Here is a 17,771-nt window from a genome sequence, read left to right as displayed (position 1 = left end):
ATATGCAGGTGATGACATAATGATGTCGTAATGGGAACCTCCTAATTTTCAGTGCAAATTAAAGAATCATGGTGGAAGCTAATTGATGTTGGCCATGATAAATCATTGTAAATGTTGACGGCACTGCGTGTGTATAATTTTGATGTGAAGAATAGCGGTGAAGTTTGGGTAATGTATTCCCATATGATGCAAAATTCCCATCATTCTCTGTGGCACAGGAGTTAGACACATCATGTGCCTTCATTAGCTTCCTGTGTTTATCAGGAGTAAAAAAAGAGAAAGAAACTTCAAATAGTCCAATGTGTCCATGTTATTCTGACCGATTTCCAAACGCACACACATTGAAACTTCCCGGGAGGACTTGAAGGCAGCATTAGGGCAAAGCAGTGACTTGTTTATGAACTGATCTAATTTTGTTTCAGAATGTAACATGATATTTTTGTCCAAAAATGAATGGCCTTTTCTGAGCACCAATTGTGCTTTCTGGGTTTTTTCAAGGGTTCAACACCTACTGTAATGTAAGAGGTGATTTAATGTTGAATCTCTCTTTTCTTACATACAGAGCAACCTGGGTATGTTGTTCAGCATAGAGGAACATTTGAATGTCCTTCTTCACCCAATAAATGCAACTGAAAACCACATATCAGACTTCTGCCTTTGGGAATATTTTAATCTTTTACAGTTTCAACACGCATACTGTCCGTGATTCGTTGGGATTCTTTTAAAGGATTAGTTCACTTTTGAAAAAACTTTTGCTGATCATTTACTCACCCCCATGTCATCCAAGATGTCCATGTCTTTCTTTCCTCAGTCGAAAAGAAATTTAGGTTTTTGATGAAAACATTCCAGGATTTTTCTCCATATAATGGACTTCAATGGGAACCGGATGGTTCAAGGTCCAAAAGACAGTTAATAACAGTTTCAGATGCAGCTTCAAATGTCTTTAAACGACACCAGACGATGAATAAGGGTCTTATCATGCGAAACGATCGGTTATTTCAATGCTTATTCCAAAAATGTAACTTTTCTAAGGACAAATGCTAGCCTTGCTCTATTCTGTGAGGCGCGTTTGTAACGTCACGTAATACGTAATTACGTTCAAAAGGTCACGAGCGACGCAGCCGGAAGTACAGAGTCAAAATCGTCCGACATCATTGTTTTACCTTTTAATTCCTTTTTTGTAAACGGCGTTTGAGTTAGTTTGCACGTTCAACCTATGCGTTCAACTTGTAAACACTCTGACTCTGTACTTCCGGCTACGTCGCCCGTGACCTTTTGAACGTAATTACGTACTACGTGACGTTGCAAACGCGCCTCACAGAATGGAGAAAGGCTAGCATTTGTCCTTAGAAAAGTTACATTTTTGGAATAAGTTTTGAAATAACCCGATCGTTTCGCATGATAAGACCCTTATTCATCATCTGGTGTCGTTTAAAGACATTTGAAGCTGCATCTGAAACTGTTATTAACTGTCTTTTGGACCTTGGACCGTCTGGTTCCCATTGAAGTCCATTATGGAGAAAAATCCTGGAATGTTTTCATCAAAAACCTAAATTTCTTTTCGACTGAGGAAAGAAAGACATGGACATCTTGGATGACATGGGGGTGAGTAAATTATCAGCAAAAGTTTTTTCAAAAGTGAACTAATCCTTTAATGCAGCCTTGCTTAATAAAAGTATCAGTTTCTTAATAAATAAATAATAAAATCTCCAAACTAAAGACGTGCCTACAAATAGCCTACACTGCCCGAACAAAAATTGATGCACCTCTTGATGGAAATGACAACATTTCTATCCATCAAAAGGTCCATCAGTTGTTGGTCAAGATCTTGCATTGACAAGCACTCAATAAAGTCTACTTCAGCACATCCCAAAGACTTTAAATAAGGTCTAGAGTCGATTCATGTGTGAAAATGATTCTTTATGACTCTTCCCAGTTGTCATCTTGGACAATGGCAATTATGTGTCTTTCTATATGGTTGTTTAAGAAATGAAAAAACTTCACAAAAAGTACTTTATCGACTAAATGAATCATTGGTCTCATAATTTTTATACGTAAAAATAAAAATTTACCTTTGTTTCGAAATTTGATTGCACCTAATCTGTCAGTCAGACTTTAGCAAGCATTAAGTTCAAAATTAATTGTTTCCCCATTTTATTTATCCAAATCTGTCATGTGTTTGGGTTGAAACTAGGGTGACAGGGTTGAACAATAAAACCGTCACAGTTGTGTTGGTTTCTGAAGACGAGTGAACAGAATTTCAACGTAACTGGTTTATTCACAAACTCAGGTTAGAGGAAAAATGCAGGAACTCATTAAAACACAGGAAGTCAAAAACCCATTCACTGACAATCAACCAACACTACGGGAATACACGGCTTAAATGAACAGAGACTAATGGGATAATTATCAGAACACAGGTGAAGGGAATTACTAATTACACAGACCGGGAAAAATTGACAGGACTGAACCAAAAATCACAATGGTGGGGGAAACAAGATCAAAACTGAACTGAAAACACTGAAACGTGACAGTAACGAGGTTAAATGGACACATTAAAGGATTAGTTCACTTCAGATTGAACTGAGAATTGAGAAATTTCCTGATAATTCACTCACCCCCATGGCATCCAAGATATTCATGTCTTTCTTTCTTCCTTCAAAAAGACATTCACAGTTTTGGGGAAAACATAGGATATTTCTCCATATAGGGGACTTCAATGTGAACCAACGTGAAAGTCCAAATGTCAGTTTCAATGCAGCTTCAAAGGGCTTCTACATGACCACATAATCACGTTGAATGGTCACAATTGACGTAGGCGGAAGTACCGACCCAGTGTTTACAAAGAGAACGTGCAAAGACTAAGTCAAACGCCCTTTATAAAACCAAACATTTTTTTGCCCTATACCCTACATTTTCCACCTACGTCAGGTTACCGCCTTCCAACGTTATTACGTAATGAGGGACAGTCAAGCCGAGCATTTGTGGTTAAAAATAATTTGTTTTCTTAGAAAATTACCAATCGTTTCGCTAGGTAAGATAATTCCTCGGCTGGGATCGTGTAGAGTCCTTCGAAGCTGCAATTTGGACCTTCAACCCGTTGTTGGTTCCATGAATTTAGCATGCATTTAAATTTCTGTATCGCCTCGTATCATAAAGTATATCACCATCTACCAGTCTCAAACTGGGCTGTCACTTTGATAGCCAACATTGCTGTAGTAGGTGTTGTTGTGCTCTGGTCTAACGTAGTAATTACCGGAGCCCAGGAACAACCTGTAATAAAACTGTTTTGTGGACCATGTGAGGTGTCTCTATTCTGAACATGTCTAGACAATCCTTGTTATCTGCCGCATCACTTCTCAGATCACACAGACGATGGGTTTTCTGGGAAGTCATTGTGTTGATTTTCTTCTCATAACGGATGTGAGATGCTGCGCTGCTTTGTTTGAATCCACACAAGCCTTGTATAGACATAAATGGCTTCTTTTTTTTTCTCCAGTCCTCTGTTTTGGATCAAATTGCTTCCAGCAAAATCCTCGCCTTGGCAATCTGCCAGGTGGAAATGAAAAAAAAAATCTGCAGATTATGAGCAGAGCAATGTAGGTCGTGCTTTTCCGGAGCTCTCTGTTTTAATTTGCACTCTCGGGGTTGTCATTGGCTTTAATTCATGGATTTCCTTTTCCCAAGCCGTCACTGTGTAGCTGTTTTAGTGTTTTAAACATGGCAGATTTACATATACATTAACAAAACAAGAATGATGCGGATTATCTGATAACACTATGGTTAGATTCAGCTCCGACCGCACCATTGGTAAGAAAACTCGAATAGGAGTTTTCTCCTAAATTATGTTAAATAGATAGTCTTATTAATTCTAGATTCACATTAATCTCAGATATTTCTCCTGAGTAATCCCCAGCATACATTACTGAGGGGTGTCTCCTAGTGCTTCAGATGATACCTTATTAATATCTCAAAATGTGGCCAGTGCAACATGACATCATGACTTTTGCGTAAACATACACGCCACTTTCGAGTCAAGTGGCGTGTTTTCTCTACGCATTTTGAGCTATCCGCGTGTATGCGTGTATGTCTACGCCATTAACGTTCGCGTCATTCCGCGTGTCCGTACACGCCGTCAAATGTCCAGTCATGAATGCCATTAACCCCAGTGACGGTTAAGTTTAGGGATGGGGTTGAGGTTAAGTCATATCTTTTTCTTTACCTAGGATGGTAAGGGAACAGTCATAAATGCCATTAACCCCAGTGACGGTTAGGTTTAGGGACGGGGTTGAGGTAAGTAATATATTTATATAACGTTAAGTCAACGGCGTCCATAAACACGATGAAAAGCGATTATGCGTCTTGATAGCGGGCAAAAATGGAAATACGAATTGGCGTGTCATACACACGCTACTTCATGAGATCAGTCTGGCCAGTGACATACATAATGGCCAGTGAATTTAAGAAGATATTTCTGTGATAAATTTGATATCCACTCTACACTAAGCAAATATGGTGAGGTTAAAGATAAACCCATGGTCTGCAAAAAAAAAATCGTTTTAATCATAATTTACCTTCATTATGCATTCCCTAAGCGGGACTTAACAGCGTGAAGAAGGAGCACAAGTTCTCGCTGTTGCCTTGAGGTTTTGTTCAATCTGGAGAAGCTGAGAGAGTAGCCGAGTTTGAACTAGCAATTAGCGCACAGTGTTTCTGTATCCATTAGGAAAAGGGCAAGTTTCACAGTTGTGGGGGCATATTGAAATGCCACAGTTTCAGTTCTGCCCTCAGACAAGGATCTGTGAGGGAAAATCTGGCCAGCTAACATGTGTTGCTTTGTAATTACAGTCGGGGAGAATGTGGAACAGCAGGATGACCTCTTCCAGGCACATTGAATCTCCACTCCACAAAAAGCCCTTTCAGCAGAACATCTCTCATTAGAGTATAAAACCTGAATGTCATATTCTCCCTTTCCCCACAACCCTTCTTCACAGCCCGCGAAGCGCCCTTGCTCATCCTTTCTTCGTTAACTAGCTTCTCTAAAAACGTTTGTTTTCTTTCATTACATAATTTATGTTTTTGAAGTATGTTGCTTACCCTAGGTGTTCTGTTTAAAAACAGCTTGTGTAGTTGCTATTCTGTTTCATGTTCAATTCACCCTCAGAGCATCAAGTCAACCCAATTTAGATTTAGATCATATATAACAGGTTAGGGTAAATCTTACAAACACATGACTGAATCAGAATCAAATAATGCAAATGAAACACAACATTTCATGAAATTGGTGTAATTTTCTTTTCCTTCTTTTCCTTTGTTGTCAGTTTCATTTGGATTATTTGGGTTTTGATCGTGGGGTTGAAGCTGGGACGTAGCGAGATGCCTGGAAGACCAAGAAACTGGTGGGGCCTTGAACTGAAAGGCTGACAAGCAGAAGTGGAGACTAGAGTTTGTGAAAATTGTGATAATCATGTGCATGCTTATTACATGTTCAGTCCATTATAGGGGTGTATAGTGTTTCTTTACAGAGTGACACAGCCAAAACTGGCCTGGCATGAACAATACAGCATTTTAATTAGTTTTCATGGATCTGTGTGAATGTAAAAAAAATTATCTCAATGCAAACATACCCTAAACTGAAAGGAAACACAGACACGTGAACCAAAACACATTGAAACTCAAAATAATTGTCATAAAAACAATATAAATTGTTCTAAAAGATTATTAGGAACAGCATACTAATACTGTGTTTGACCCCCTTTCGCCATCAGAACTGCCTTAATTCTACGTGGCATTGATTCAACAAGGTGCTGAAAGCATTCTTTAGAAATGTTGGCCCATATTGATTGGATATTATCTTGCAGTTGATGGAGATTTGTGGGATGCACATCCAGGGCACGAAGCTCCCGTTCCACCACATCCCAAAGATGCTCTATTGGGTTGAGATCTGGTGACTGACTGTGGGGGCCATTTTAGTACAGTGAAACCTAAACCTCAAGAAACCAATTTGAGATGATTCGAGCATCAGAGGATGGGTATGGTGGCCATAAAGGGATGGACATGGTCAGAAACAATGCTCAGGTCGGCCGTGGCATTTAAACGATGCCCAATTGGCACTAAAGTGTGCCAAGAAAACATCCCGCACACCATTACACCACCACCACCAGCCTGCACAGTGGTAACAAGGCATGATGGATCCATGTTCTCATTCTGTTTACGCCAAATTCTGACTCGACCATCTGAATGTCTCAACAGAAATCGAGTCTCATCAAACCAGGCAACATTTTTCCAGTCTTCAACTGTCCAATTATGGTGAGCTCTTGCAAATTGTAGCCTCTTTTCCCTATTTGTAGTGGAGATGAGTGGTACCCGGTGGGGTCTTCTGCTATTGTAGCCCATCCGCCTCAAGGTTGTGCGGCTCATACTCAGACCGGCCCGTTTGGCACCAACAACCATGCCACGATCAAAATTGCTTAAATCACCTTTCTTTCCCATTTTGGAGTTCAAGAGACTGTCTTGACCAGGACCACACCCCTAAATGCATTGAAGCAACTGCCATGTGATTGGTTGAGAAATTGAACAGGTGTTCCTAATAATCCTTTAGGTGAGTGTAAAATAGTGCAAAACGTTATCTAAATAATACGATTATACTAATATTGTATTATTTATTATATTAATATCATATACTCTAATAGAGTCTTTAATCAGAGCCTGATTTCATCACAGCTGTTGCGTTTCATGCTTCAGTCATAGCTGTCACAAAGCCACTTCTCCACAAATAGCACACAGCTAAAAGTATCATAGTCCGTTTTGATATTCTAAGTCTGACTGACATTAATCCTGATTGCCGGATGTGGGATCCGGCTGCTGTGTGATTTCCTAGATGAGAACTCATCAGAAATGGTTGGGGACAGATAAGAACATTACCTGGATTATGGATCCCCGCGAGGATTCAGGCGCTCATGCTCAGATGAAGCGCTTCTGCGTTTGACCTGCGCCCCCTGCGTGTTTAAACCCTCTCTGACATTTTCAAGTGTTAGTTGTTTGTCAGCACTGTCAAAGCTTGTCAAACGAGCCTCCTAAGAAATGGCACAGCATTGCAGTGTCAAGACATTTGTAAAATAAACCAAATTTGATGGAAACAAATTATTAATGATCATAATAAGTTCTAATCTTCAATGCTGACTAGACAATTTTGTGGACAGTTTATGATATTAACATTAAAATGTTTCTTTATTATTGCAAAATGCGCCATTGCTGAGGGCAGAACATTAAAAGAAGCAATACGAGTTAAACTAAGTGAAATGAGCTCCGTGCTAAAAAGTGAAAATGGTCGTCTCCTGCTGGGTCAATGGATGTTCAAATCATGCCAGAGGTTCAGTTAAATTAGGACTTTACAGTATGAAAATGAACAAATCTTTTTCATTTCATTCGTTGAATGAACCAAATGACACGAAAAAAGATTTGCTCATTTTGATGCACGAGTTCGGTCATGAACGTGCATCACAGAACAGAGCAAGGCGACCATGAGCTTATAAAACTTAAACTTTGTTTTTGTTAATTATTTTTTAAATGAGTTTCACTTGATAAGACCCTTATTCATGATCTGGAATCGTTTAAAGCCCTTTGAACAGTTTGCAGTTTGCACTGAAAGTGTCTTTTGGACTTTGCACTATTTGGTTCCCAATGAAGTCCATTATATGGAGAAAAATCCTGGAATGTTTTCATCAAAAACATAATTTATTTTCCACTGAAGAAAGAATGACATGGACATCTTGGATAACATGGGGGTGAGTAAATTATCAGCAAAGGTTTTTTTTTAAAAGTGAAGTACTCCTTTATGTAGACTTTTTAAGACAAATTAAAAGTTTTACCTTAAAGTACATTTTAAATCATTGTTCTTGTTATATTTTAAAGAAGTACACTTATTTTAATGTGTTGACTAACCTACTAAAGTACTTGTAAAGTACTTGATTATCATACTGTTATTTATATATATATATATATATATATATATATATATATATATATATATATATATTAAATTCTATATCTTACATTTCTACTACCTTTTAAATGCAACCATATGCAAATATATTTAACTTCAAGTTTCAATATAAATTACATTAAAGTGTATTTAAGTTTGTAATAAATGCTTGTCAGTATTCAGCAATAAATTCAAAGACAACAGAAGAAATTAAAATTTTACATATGAAGATGTCCTTAAATGAATAAAATGTAAACTCTAATTTAATTTTCAAGTGTCTGAAAAAATTATATTCAGTTCACACTTAAGTATATTCATTTAAATCATATTATTTTCATAACAAGAACTCTTGTATGCTAAAGTATACTTCTTTTTCACTTTTTTGCATTGTGGGTAAAAACTGCACATTTTGTCCTCCAGATTTTCCATGCATATTAAAAAGGGCATACTACGCTTCATACTTCACGTAATGTTGTATTAATTTACAGACACCATGCAACATGAATTCTAGCAGTGAAGGTCAAATGAACACAAACGTGTGCTGAAGGCTGCACAACATGCCCTTGGTGACTGAAAGACATTTGTCTTGTCACGTCATTGAAAAAGCAGCTGTATAAATCCACTCCTTTCTTACTTGAGAGGAATAAGAATTAGACTTTTAAGTTTCTATTGATGAAGAAAAATTAGGAGTCATGTTATCTAAAACACACTATTAATTCTTATTAACTCATCAAAGGCAAATTAAAAAATAATTCCTCATTATTTGTGCATTCGGGCCTCAGGCGAACCAAAAAAACAAAGCTCCGGCTATGTGTCGAATGTATTAAAAAGGATTTAGCTTGCACATAATAAATATTTAACGCACTACACTGTTGTTACTACAGTAGCAAAGAAACACCTGCTGAAGGTGACTTTGTGTTGTGCAGAAATGAATTTCAATGCCCAGAGATTCACATATCTACTTATACTTTTGAAATGCTCAATCAGATTCATTTAATGACCATGGACTAAATGTGAATACCTGCTTTGTACAGTTGAGATGGAAAGCATTTCAACGTTTTTTGCGCGTCCATGATTTAGTGGCTTCTTCAGAACATATGATCGTATTGTAAGGCTAAACTCGACACCTGCCGCCGCTCAATGACTCTGTTCCACCAGCTGCAGGTCACCATTTCGCATATCATTCATGATCAAAAGCCAAGCCTCTCATCCAAATCCAACGAAGCAGCCTTCAACAAACCTATTCATGTTTTTTCAGGCTTTTATAACCCAAAAAGTCAATCTTTAGACGGCAAACTTATTATTTGGCACATCATTCTATCTAATACACAAATGTGTTTGATCAGGTTTGCAATGAAACTCTGCTGGACAGCTTGTTCCATATAATATAGACACTTTTTAAAAGTGTACTGAAATGTGTTTAGAAACAGTAGGCGTTTCTCAATGTCAAGGAATGATCCTCGGAAGCCGGAATTTCAAGGATGCTACGTCATCGACGTCCGTCGAAGGACTGTTCCAATGTCGAGGATCCTCAGAATTTCAACCAGGACTGAGTCTTTCATTCGGAAAATATCCCATACACAGGAAAGGATGCATATGTGTAGCCTTCGTGCTCTTAAATCACCCACAATCCTATGCGCAGCTTGTTCAAAAACTAAAAAATGTCGACCGTTAGCGGAGCGGAGTGATAACGGCAATATGCTTTCAAATGTAAGCAAGTATAATTTCAGTTTAGCCATTTATTTAATGTTTGTTAAACTATTTAACATATAGGCTCAAATTTGCTGAGGGGATTTAAAGCTGTTCCCTTTTACTTGTGATTAACTTTTTAATTTTTACTTCATATAACGTTATAGCCTTTTTTGTTGGTCACATATTTTACAATTGCATGTGTTTTAACAGCTAGATCATTTTGCTGTGGAGGTAGTTCTGTTCAGTTCAGTAATATAATCGTTTTTGAATGAATAAACTCCTTTTTAAATCAATATTTTGTGTCAAATTATTGATTTATTTGGTAGGTAGCCATGTTATAAGTGGGAAAATGTATAGCGAGGCGGTTGTTACAGCGAATACAACCCCTTCAGGCTGATCAAGACCCCTCTGCTTTAGAGTTTGCGGGGTTGTATTCACTATAACAACCGCCTGGTTATATATTATCCCTTATACTTTATTTATTTCTATGAGGACTGACAAGACAAAATAAGGACTGTCAAGTGTATTTAAACAGTGCAGTACACTGTAAAAAATGATTTTTTGGTGAAGTAAATACTAGTGAAAAAACCCAATGTAATTTACTTGAAAAAGTTAGTTCAGGCAAGAATTTAAAAAACTAAGTAAATTCCATATCAGTACTTAATTCAAGCGAGTATAAATGAAAGTGTATATATCAACTCAATAAAATGAAGTAAAAATTACTCAACTTTTCTGATACTGGGGTTCCCATAATGCACTGGACCTTGAATAATCAATGAGGCTCATTTTTCACTGGTTTCCAGCTGTATTTACACTGTTTTATCATTGATTTTTGTTGTCAGTATTAGTAAATTGCCATTTTGTGACATTTCAAGTAAATGTTTTGCTCAAAATGACACATTCAAACACAAAAACGACCCATCAAATGTTACCGCCATTGTGTATTGTCTACCAACTATTGAGGTGTTTGCATTCACATGAGGCTTAATGTCTGACATGATGTATATATATATAAATTACTTAGATGATCTAAGTAAAGCACATACTATAAATGACTAATAAAATTCAAGATTATTGTTTTAGTGAAATGGAAATCTGTATTAATCAACCTTTTACAAGCCGAGATAAAATGACTTATTTTTTGTAAAGTTTACTTAATTCCATATTCCAAGTAAATTTAACTTAAAGATTTCTAATTAAAGCTACTGATAAATATGTTTAGGTTTTTACTTGGCAAATCTTTGTAAATTTACTAGCATTTTCTGAGTGAGATAGTTTAGCAAGTTTTTTTCAAGTAAATCCTACTCCAAATTTTTTACAGTGTACACCAGCACTATGATTTTTGCAGCGCCGAAGCGGACCTTTCACTGATGTAATGACGCAATGACGTGCACTTGCTAGCCTGTTCCATTTACATGTTCTCCGAACGCTAAAGAGGACCCTTGCCTAGCCTAGAAGGACCCGTCCTGCCAAGGAAGTATCCTTGACATTGAGAAACACCTCGTGTGCTAAGTGCACTTAAGTGACCTCTTTTTGATCACCTGATGATTTTGTAAGTTTGCCCACTTACAAAGAAATGAAGGGTCAATCGTTTTTACGGTAGGTTTATTTTTTGCCTCAAGCAAAACGTGTTTTAAGAATTGGTGAAGAAACCCTCGTTGGCAAGCACAGAGGTAAGACGTTTCTTGTCACCATATTTGCACACATCTTAGAAGGGATTTTGCTCCATTCCTCTTTACAGATCCTCTCTAAATCCTTTAAGGTTTCTTGTCTGTCGGTTTGCAACTCAAAGTTTCTGCTCCCTCCACAGATTTTCTATAGGATTGGACTGGCTAGGCCACCCCAAGACCTTAATGTGCTTCTTCTTGAGCCACACTTGTTCTGGCTGAAGGAAGGAGGTACGGTACATGGTCAAGTCCATCAACCCCTCAATTTGGTGAAGTCGTCCTGTACCCTTAGCAGAGAAACAGCCCCAGAGTATAATGTTTCCATAATGCTGGACTGCCAGGATGGTGTTCTTGGGGTCATAGTCAGCATTTCTCCTCCTACAAACACAACGAGTTGAGTTGATGCCAAAGAGCTCAATTTTGGTCTCTGACCACAGCACTTTCTGTGCAGGTCTATAATCTTGTTCCTGATGCACTTTGACAGCTCTTTTGTCTTGCCCATGGTGGTGGAGAGGTTGGGATGGAAGATACAGATTCTGTGGACCGGTGTCTTTTATACACACACAACTAGCTGACATTAGGAGTGCTTTCTTAAAGTGACAGGACTAATCTGTGTTTCACATGGGCACAACCAATCTGTGGGAGGACAAATTCTTGCTGGTTGGTAGGGGATCAAATACTTTTTTCACTCTATCAAATGCTAATCAATTTATAACCAATATATAAGGGGTTTTATATAAACCTACCATAAAAATTATAGACACTATTTCATTGTGCAAAAATCAGGGGCAACAAATAATTATTTTCTCCACTGTATACACGTGTGTGTGTGTTTGTGTGTGAGTATCCAACATGACATCATGACTTTTGCGTAAACATATACGCCACTTTCGCGGCAGGTGGCGTGTTATCTCCACGCATTTTGAGCTATCCGCGTGTATCCGCGTGTATGCGTATATGTCTACGCCATTAACATCCGCGTCATTCCGCGTCACTGAAGTGAACACGCAGTCAAATCTCCAGTCATAAATGCCATTAACCCCAGTGACGGTTAAGTTTAGGGACGGGGTTGAGGTAAGTCATATATTTATATAACGTTAAGTCAACGGCGTTCATAAACACGCTGAAAGGCGATTATGCGTCTTGATAGCACGCCAAAAATGGAAATACGAATTGGCGTGTCATACACACGCTACTTCATGAGATCAGTCTGGAGTATCCCAGGGGAGCAAAAACTCCTAAAAATATTATTTTCTAGATTTCTGTTTTGAATCTCACCACACTGAATTTGTCAGTGTGGACTTTCAGAGTTCACTATATAATGGCTAAATGTATTGCAGCTCTTTGCATCAGTCGCAGTTTGAATGAGGCTCTCTGAAGCCGAGCCTCTGATCAAACACAAAGCCGTTTCAGTATAGCTAAAAGAGTGCATTAGTCTATATAAAATACTGGACAGAAGCAAGGATGTTCCACGGCTCCAGGTCAGCAGGATTGATGGTGCCATGTGTTCTTCATGCGAGGGCTCAGGGGGGAGGTCAGTGGCGTCTGCTGCTTTCTTCTGACACTCATTGATCTGTCCCTATTGGTGTCTGATGACTGATCAGCGTGTCAGAAACCCGAGACAACATGAACTTTCAAGGTCATCTTGGAATACATTTCTCACTTTATATATACACAACTGATAGGAAAATAAGCACATTTAATTTTAACTACATTGCAATGTTACCACAAGATGATAAATATAAAATAATGTATAAAAAAGTATTTCATTTAAAATAATAAGCTATTTCTTAAAAAACTAAGAATTTTAGTTCCTTTTCGTTGCGTAAACATACATGCCACTTTCGAGTCAAGTCACTTTCAACCAGTGTTGGGTGTAATTAATTACTAAGTAATTAGTTACTGTAATTTAATTACTTTTCCCTTGAAAATGTAAAGTAAGGGATTACTCTTAATTTATCTGTAATTTAATTACAGTTACTTCTGATGTAATTGAGGTAGCCTAAATACTGTGTATAGATCAAGCCGATCTCACAGCGATTCGTCTGCATTTTATGAGGTGTCTAAATATTACGACCGCACTCGTACAAATTCGTATGAATTATTGTAAAATATGTATGGAAAAAGTGTGAAATGTCATGAGATCAGACATAAAACAATAGTGGGTTTAACATCAAAATGTATTGTCTGATGCTAAAAAGTATGTTTTTATGATGTAACCTTCTCCACCTTGGTCAGTTTAAGGATAATTCATACAATTTTATAGTATTTATTTGAAAGAATTAAAACAGATTCATGTCTATCCTTGTATTATTCAACTGGTTGAGATTGATATGGGATTTTTAAAGTAATTAGTAATTAAAAGTAATTCAATACTTTTTAGAGAGAGTAATTAGTACAGTAATCTAATTACACTGTTGAAGAGGTAATTAGTAACTAGTAATTAATTACTTTTTTAGAGTAACTTACCCAACACTGCTTTCAACGCATTTTGAGCTATCCGTGTGTATGTCTACGCCATTAACTCTTTCCCCGCCAGCGTTTTAAAAAAAAGTTGCCAGCCACCGCCAGGGTTTTTGACGATTTTCGCTAAATTTGAATGCCCCCGCTGAATATTTTCTTCCATGAATATATGAAGATGATATATATAAAAATAAAGATCTGAGCCTCTGCTTTTAGGCAAAAAAAACGTTTTTATTTTATCTTCATCTGTTCTTTTTTTATTGCCTCTTGAACAGAGGTAGGTTTTGTCAAAAACACAACATTTTGGACAAAAAACTGAGAAAAAGGTGTTTTTATCAAACAAGTGCATTTAAAAGCAGAATACATTCAGATGTTGTTTCCTTCATATATAAAACTTTCCAAAATAAATTAAAAACATAAAATAAATGTAAAATATATCAAATTTCCCAGGATGTAAGGGAAATGTAACTTTTGCAATAAAACTTCTGCCTCTGCCTCTCTGTGTTCTACCTGTGAATAATGAATAATTGGAATTACAATAAACAGGCCTAGACACACACACACACACACACACACACACACACAAATACATATTACAATGTGGTAAATGTGCACAAAGAGAGAAATAATTTGACAATTACACCTTCATATTTAGACAGCCACACATAAATGCCTGCACACACACATACATAATATAGTGTCATAATATTATACGATCTATCTGCGGCACGTCCATGGCTAGCATGAACATGTGCATCTCTCTCACTGACTACTTCGTCCCGATCAGATTCAGAATTATCAAATAAAGAGTGATCGGACTCCGAGTCCATTAACCTCCAGTACTTCAGCCATATACCTCTGCATTGTCTGTCTGATACATTCTCACTACTCCACTGTTTGAGACGATTGCAATCTGTTTCTCTAAACAAAGAGTTGCGCAATCATTCAGGACATGCGCGCAGGTCTTCCTTACCGTATACCACCTAAAACACGGATACCCGGAAAATTCCGTGTTTGGCGCAGATGCGTTTTTTCATTAAACACGGAAAATTCCGTGTTTGGCGGGGAAAGAGTTAATAATGTCCGAGTGATTCCGCGTGTCAGTACACGCCGTCAAACGTCCGAGCGAAACGAAGCAAAATGTAGATCTACATCTGGGGAGCAATCTTCTTTTTCCTAGGATGGTAGGGGAAGACTCATAAATGCTATTAACCCCAGTGATGGGTAGTTTTAGGGACGGGGTTGAGGTAAGTCATATATTTTTATATATAGTAATAAAGTTAAGTCAACAGCGTTCATAAACACGCTGAAAATCCATTATGCGTGTTGATAGCGCGCCAAAAATGGAAATTGGTGTGTCGTACATACGCTACTTCATGAGATCAGTCTGCAGTTCCGCAGCTCGCCGAATGTGCATGCAGTATGTGCAGAAAAAAGTCAGAATTGTGAGAAATAAAGTTCGATTTGCGAGAATTAAACTCAGAATTCTGGGGGGGTGGGGGGGGGGGGGAAATCAGATTTGCAAGATGTAAACTGAAGTCTGAGAAAAAAAGTCAGAATTGTGAACTGTAAACTTGGAATTCCGACAAGAAATTCTGAATTGTGAACTTTAGATTCAGATAAAAGTCAGATTTGTGGGATATAAACAAATTTCGAAGAAATAAAGTCAGGATTGTGAGATGTAAACAGATTTAGAAGAAATAAAGTCAGGATTGCGAGATGTAAAAGTCTTTTTATATTTTTATTCCACAGAGGAAATAAGGTTGGAAATAATGGAGGATTTTTACTTTCTTTTTGTATTGTACTTTGAACGTGTTTGTTGCTTAATAAAAATGACATCCAACAGCATTAAATAAAAAAATAAATAAAGTTAGAATAAAAAATAATTATATTTTCCAGTTATCCAGCCATGTATATTTGACAAGAACATCATTAATTGTGGTTTGTTAGTCCAGGGTTCAGGGCAGACATTGGCAAGGAATGTCTGTGAAGAGCAGATCTGACCTCAGAAGCCCATGGAGTGTGCTGACTCTGAGAGCCTGGCTCACGGATCAATCGACTGGCACCGGGAGAAGAGATCAGTTAGTCTGAGACGCGATCTGGGCCCTTCTACTCAGGAAAATATATTTTTCAACAAAACTTTTCAGCACAGGTGAAGTTATTCCTTCAGCTTTATGCTTCTATAGCCCTGTGACTAGACATAAAACATCAATCCGAATCCTATGCCTGCATTCTGTTGTACCCCTCTGCACTCCCTTGTGGCGGATTGTTTGTAGATTGAGAATCAGGCAAGAACTGGCTTTGGAACTGGCCGTCATCCCGACAGCCAATCAGCACGCAGTCTGATGATCTCATTTCATCTTGTATTTCTGCTCTAGTTGCAGCATTCCCTCCAGAGAGTTTGAGTCCCAGGAAACACCCTCAAATACAATCCGTACACACACACACACACAGGCGGACAGAGAGATCAAACGCACAAACACGAGCGCATACGGAGTGAGGATATGCATGCAAAAGCAGTGTATTGGTTAATTTAGTCAAACTGTTTATGGACGGGGTTTGCAAGCAGAAACACCTGCTCTGCACACCTGCGCTTCAGTCATTTCACCGCAGACTGAATGATGCGTTCTGTGCTACAAGGAGAATATTTCATAACACATCAAAATCAAACATTAAAGGCAAGAATCCTTTTAAAATTCTGACATCCTCACATGTTCTGACTTCTATGACAAAAGCCATGAGCATTTCATCTCATTCCGTCTTTTAAGCCTCAAAGAATAGTTTAAGGATGATAAATATGGGTTTACTTAGTGAAAACATTAATTTTTATATCTATAATTAAGAGTTGTTTCCAGTATTCTATTATTATTTATAGTAATATAGTAATCATTCATATTTTATATTATAATTTTTGAAAAAATAAGATATTTTAAAGAAGAGTTTAAGACCCCATTGACTTCCAATGAATAGGCAAAAAAAAGGATATTTCTTTGGAATTTCTCAAAATAATGAAAATTACTTATATATAATAAAACCATTTAAAAAAAGCAACTTGGAACGAATGCCTCACAGTATCCCTCATTTAAATGAGCTCTATGCAAGAAATTTATTTCAATTAATCATACATTTTCCCTGATACAGCACTTGATATTAAGAAATCATTTTCATTTCAAATACTTATATCACTGACAACAGTAGTCCGGCCAGGATATTGTCAGTTAAAAAGTGAAGTCGCAGCCCTCGACTGGTGTTGATGTGGTCAAGTTGTGTTTTGTTCTGATGCGTCACCCTCCACCGATCTACCAATCACGGAGTCAGTAGTGTTGCGGCACACCACAGATGCAGATACAAACATGTCGGGATCGGATAAAAAAAAAAATTTAACGTTGCGAAACCCCCCAAAACTTGATATGAATCCGAAATACTTTTTTACAAAGTCCGAAATAAATAATTAACAGAAAGAAACTCGCTGTGTAGGACTCGTCACTTGCCATTGAAAGCTTCTTGTAGCAGCCTAATTTCCTGCTGGATCCTGCAGCATATCTGGCAACCTTGTGTCATGGGGGAAGGTGGGGATACACCCTAATTTGAAAGTGATTGCAGTACCAGTTTTGGCCACAATCTTGCATACAGCTCCTTTAAATAATTCACTCCCAAGGCATATGCAAAATGAATGGGGCGTGGCCTAGTTGAGTTATGGGCTGTTTACAAGACACTGTTTTCAACTAAAAACGTAAAACTTTTTTAAACGCTTTGGCCGTTTGTTTACACGACAACGGCGTTTTGGGTGCCTGAAAACGCAAACTTTTGAAAACGGTTTCAAAGTGGACGTTTTTGAAAACGGTCTCCATGTAAACAATAAAAACGTGAATCTCTGAAAACAATGATGTCATGCACATGTGTATTACATGTTCAATCGATAGTGTTTCATCACAATCTAATAGTCTGGCAGCAGAATACAGGGT

Source organism: Pimephales promelas, chromosome 3 (assembly GCF_988280905.1).
Source record: "Pimephales promelas chromosome 3, fPimPro1.hap1.1, whole genome shotgun sequence".
Taxonomy (NCBI): domain Eukaryota; kingdom Metazoa; phylum Chordata; class Actinopteri; order Cypriniformes; family Leuciscidae; genus Pimephales; species Pimephales promelas.
Note: the sequence above shows the minus strand (reverse complement) of the source record.